The sequence below is a fragment of the Anneissia japonica genome, unplaced genomic scaffold, assembly GCF_011630105.1.
Source record: "Anneissia japonica isolate Jap-2015-1 unplaced genomic scaffold, ASM1163010v1 scaffold287759_len370742_cov166, whole genome shotgun sequence".
Lineage (NCBI taxonomy): Eukaryota > Metazoa > Echinodermata > Crinoidea > Comatulida > Comatulidae > Anneissia > Anneissia japonica.
In genome coordinates, this window is record NW_022698619.1 from 31,927 (window position 1) to 37,766 (window position 5,840).

A 5,840-nucleotide genomic window follows, 5' to 3' on the forward strand; every position below is an offset into this window, starting at 1 on the left:
CTTTTAATTGGATTAACTTTTTCATAATTTTTTCTATAGAGGCTATACTTGTACTCCAATGAATATTTACTATGCTGTAACATATTTTTAAAGCATCTTATAACGAAACAAATGACAGTAACTTTAAAAAGTAACTTGATAAAAGAATTAGTTTTCTTTTTATATATAAAGTATTCACCTTACTTTATATAACCAGATATAGGGATCCTGAAACCATGGAGGTATACCGAAACAAGCATAGGCTTACCGAACTGAACTGAACTGAAACACAATCAAGAAAAGAAAGTGTACAAAGTCATCAAGGCCAGAGACTGGCTACTCTGGGCTATAAATCTTCATTAGTAGGAGAAGGTCATTTGTCTATACGGTTGAGTAATCCCCTACTTTGGGGAGCCTGAAACTGTTTTCTTGCTAACTTACCTCAGTTGCCGATAGTTTGAACACTCTTCCCATATTGCTCTGCACCGGAAACAAAACTAAGATATCTTTGTTAATAGAGATATCTCTATTAATAGAGATATCTCTATTTAAAACTAAGATATCTCTATTGAAAACTAAGATATCTCTATTGAAAACTAAGATATCTCTATTAACAATGAAAATAGAAATATCTTAGTTTTAAATAGAGATATCTTAGATTTAAATAGAGATATCTCTATTAATAGAGATATCTCTATTTAAAACTAAGATACAGTATCTCTATTTAAAACTATGATATCTCTATTTAAAACTAAGATATCTCTGTTTAAAACTAAGATATCTCTATTTTCATTTTTAATAGAGATATCTTAGTTTTAAATAGAGATATCTTAGTTTTTAATAGAGATATCTTAGTTTTCAATAGATACAAGATACAAGATACAAGTAACAGAGATATCTCTATAACAAGTAACAGAGATATCTCTATTTAAAATTAAGATATCTCTATTAAAAACTAAGATTTCTCTATTAAAAACTAAGATATCTCTATTTAAAACATAGATATTTCTATTTATGATTAAATGATTTTATTAAAACTTGGTCAGTAGGACCGGTGCCACCTCCCATTTATGTGTTGTTCACAACTTAGGGTCAAAGGTCACATAAGGGGCATTAGGGTCAAAAAACCAAAAATCGTATAAAAGACTACTTGTCTCACAAATAACGTAGCCAGTCTTGTCCTATGCATATATACATTGGCATAAGGCAGGGTTTATAGGGTGTTCAGGGATAAGGGGTCAAAGGTCATTAAGGGGTAATTTTTATCTTTTTTCTGGCAACATTTCAAAACGCTACTAGTGCCAAACGGTTGTGCCGATTTCAACCAAACCTGGTCAGTATAATCGGTGACACCTCTCATACATGTGGTGTTCTTGTTTGGGGTCAAAGGTCACATAGAGGTCATTAGGGTAAAAAACTTTCAAAAAAATAAATAAAAGACTTCTTCTGTCACAAATAACATAGCACAGTCTTGTCCTGGGCACATTGGCATAAGGTAGGGTATTTATGGTGTTCAGCGATTTACGGTCAAAGGTCATTAAAGGGTTATTCTTTTGTTCTCTCTAGTAACATTTCAAAATGCTACGAATGGCAAACCATTGGACCAAATTCAATCAAATTTCGTCATTAAGAACCGGTAACACCTCCTACACCCCAGTCTGGGATCAGGGGTCACATAGGAGTCATCGGGGTTAAATTTTCAAAATAGCCCAATCGAGCTTAAATTTACCAGGAATGATCTTTAGGACCTCCTAAACACGAAAAAAATTCTCTTCACCCCATATGTAAAAGTTCATAGGTCAAAGGTTCAAAATGTTACAAATGGCAAACGATTGAACCGAATTCAATCAAATTTGATCATTAAGAACCAGTGACACCTCCTATACCCCTGTCTGGCATCAGTGGTTACATAGGGTCATCGGGGTCAAATTTTCAAAATAGTCCAATTGAGCTCGAATTTACCTGGAATGATCCTTATGACCTTCTAAACATGAAAAACTACTTTTCACCTATAGGTCACAAGGGTCACTATAGTGAAAATTATCGAATATTGCTAGTGACTAACGAACCAATTGCATTAGACAGACTCCTACCAAACATGGGGTGTTCATAGGTTGAGGATAAAGGTCACAGTGGTTATCTTTTAAAAAATGACTGGGTTCATGTTTTATTGAACATAGTATCTCTAGTTATTATTATTATTATTATTATTATTATTATTATTTTCATATTATTATTATTATTTTAATAATAAAAACCATATGCTTCATAAAGCTATTTATGCTACCAGCTATATCTATGCTATTTCAATAATATGCTTCATAAATTGAATATATGTCATGTATACAAGTATACTTTCTGATAAAAAAAATCTCTCTTGAGAATGAACAAGGTAATGTTATCAAGGACATTGCAACTTATGGTGTGCAATTCAAAATAAATAGATAGAAACTTTTTAAATACAACATATCAGGAACTTCATTTTATAATTCGTACGTAATAATATATAATAAATAGAAATACAAATACCGTAATTTTTAAATAATTGTATTATTAAACACATGTGGTGGCACAATGGCATCTACATAATTTATAAATAATGTCATTAAAAATGTGTTCAATGGGAGCATAATAATAATAACAATAATTAAATTCAAATAAATAATAATAATAAATAATAATTAAAATATGAAAATAATATAAGCATCATTTTAATTTATTTATAAATAGCCTTAGAAAGCATTGAAATAGCATAGATATAGCTTTTTTTTAAATAGCCTTAGAAAGCATTGAAATAATAATAGTAATAATTATAATAATAATAATTATTATTAATTAAATAATTATGAATAGGGCCTAATAATAATAATATAAAAATAATAATTATTATAATCATTAATTATTATAATACTTATTATTGGGTTATTGTGGCTCAGATCAGCCACAAATTCAAATTTTTAAATAATATTGTTAATATTATTATTGTTATTATGATTAATAATAATACCTATTATTTATTTATTTATATATTTATTCAACTTTCTTTATACTGGATGCCACGCTCAATGCAAAGGCATTGGTTTTCGTTGTGGTCCAGTTACAAACATAAAAATACAAAAGATGTTGGAAAATTCTATGTGTATGTCTATAATGATAATAATAATATTAATAATAATAATAATAATAATAATAATAAATATAAAAATACAAAAGAGATTAGAAAATTCTATCATAGAAGCTTTTTAATTACGATACAAAATAAATACAAAAACAGAATATATTTACATTACCAATATATTTTTTTAAATAAATCAAGGTTTTCATGATATTGGTGGACAATTTCGTAGGGGAATTAAAACAAAATGATTAGTATTAATATTCCCAAACGAATTTCTTCGACAAAATTCAGTTAACGCAGAGCAAATAAATTGATTCTTTGCTCTACATTTTTCTTAAAATAAAAACCGGTAAAATTTTGCCCCGGCTCATTGTTCTTATTTTTTGCCAATTACATGCTCAACATGTTCTTATTCTGTTCTTTTTAACACATTTTTAAGCTTCTAAAATTATTACCGTATTTTACAGTGGCAATGACTGAGGTTATTACATAGTCGCACCTACCGCAAATACGGTACTCTAGAAAGATTTGTTGGTTTTTCTGTTTTTTAAACACAACCTCAGTTGATATTTTACCTCAGCTTCAATTTGTTCTTATTTTGTTTAAAAATTTTTTTTTATTTCAGCATCAGTGTTCTTACAAACGCTTACTTCAAACTTGAGATCACACTCTTTTTATTGGGATGTTATTTCAATTAAAGAGCATACCGTACTTTATTTCAATTGCAGCATGCTACAGGTCTCCCCCCAATGAAAGACCACTTTTGAGACAGAGGATTTGGTGGTTTTTGGCTGTTTTGATCTCTAATTAGAATTTCTTTAATTAAAGACCGGCACTAAAAGTGGTTTTTTAAATATTCTATTTAGCGGGAAATTCGTATTCAACACATTAAATATAAGACTGTTTTATTCCAAATGTTTTAGAATGAATTTACAGTTACTGTATAAGCTCCTGTTGATTCTTAATAAAGCATTTTAAATATTTCTCACACATAAATTATTCAAAATAAAATCAAATGAACAACTGTTTTAAAGGTTCATTAACTTTTAATTAATAGACAAATTATCTACTAAACAAATACTAAACTTCAACAAGACTTATTAACTCATTAACCATAAGTTGAAGGTACAGAGCTACTCAGCATGAGCTGTTGTAAAAAAAGGAGTTTATATTAGGTTAAAGATTTCCCACAGAAATAAAATAGATGAGCGATTCTTGGTAAAGACAATTTGATTCCTTGCTTCAAACAATGTATCCATTCTTAGAAGCCTTATGAAAGATAAGCATATCCAAGTGAACATAAACAGTTCGTGGACCAGGACAAACCTTCGACTTTAAATTTAACAAAGATAGAAAAATGTTAAATACAGACACAATAAATACATAAATAGGCCTTAAAATGTAAAACAGTAAAATAATCTTAATGAGCATATTCTGAAGCTTCATATTTCTTTGACTTGATTTCGCTTTTGCGTGGCAGGCCTATTTACATTACTTTTAATTGAAACTTGTAAAATTTACAAAATCAATTTATTTCTATTCTATCCATAAGCATTGATTTTTAACATAATTATTTGTTCGTTTATCATTTTTATCATACGAGTCAACCCCATATACCTAAAAACCTATTATTATATACGTTCACATTTTATTCAGCTTTAATTCGCAAGTGCATGCCTGTAGCAAATTAGTAACTCCTCGCCGTTTATTCGAATAAATACGGTATTTCTATTTTAACTTTATAAAACGCAGTGACTGTAGGCTGATTGATAGATTTTCCCACTAGAAGTCCTTAGTATACCATACATTAGTACATTTTACCTTTCGAGTGGCCAAGTACTACTTCCCACGTAATCACAACATATACATGTAAAAAGATATTTATACTCTTTTTATTTGATATTCACATTTATATCACTTTTTATATTTTATATCTGGTACTGCATTTCCTGGTAGGCCTACGAGTCGTGTATTTTTTTTTTTTTATCGCTTCTCATTTTTTTTAAAAACCTAATTATAGGTCTAATCTGCCTGCTTTTTTCGTGTGCATAATTATTTTTCATTTATTTTTTAATCTTTCTACAATTCTTATGTAGACGTATTTTTTTCAAATAGTACGCTCGGTCAAAATATCATGGGCGGATCCAGAGATGTCCAAAAAGGGGGGGGGGGGGCGAAAGCGAAAGTTGGGCCGATCGAGACAACAATATTGCAGGGGGTCCGGGGAAATTTTTGTGTTCTAGACTCCCGAAAATAACATTTGAGGCGTTCTGACGCTATCATTTATTTCTTTTTCTTTCATTTTTTTTTTTCTTTTTTATACCTCCTAAAAGGAGGGGCCGGGCCCCGGCCGCCCCCACCCTCAAATCCGCCCCTGCATATAGGCCTATATGACGATGTCTGTTATAATGAAATGTTGCATCATACACATATAATAATTATTTATTGGAACGTACACTATTATAACAGTGGTACACGTCAAATGACGGTCACATTAGGATAAGTTGTTGTCTTTGCGTAGGGTTTGATCATGGACCTATTAATAAGAAGGACATACAACGTAGTATTGCCCTTTGATCAATCATCTTTTCCGACAAGATAAGAGAGGGGTATATTTAGCTACATCAAGCTAGCCAACAATCTGCCAGCCAACAACAAGCCAGCCCACAATTCCAGCCAACAATAAGATAAGATACGATCGCGTTGGACTGCAGATTTCACTATTTACTTCACTGTGTGTGCG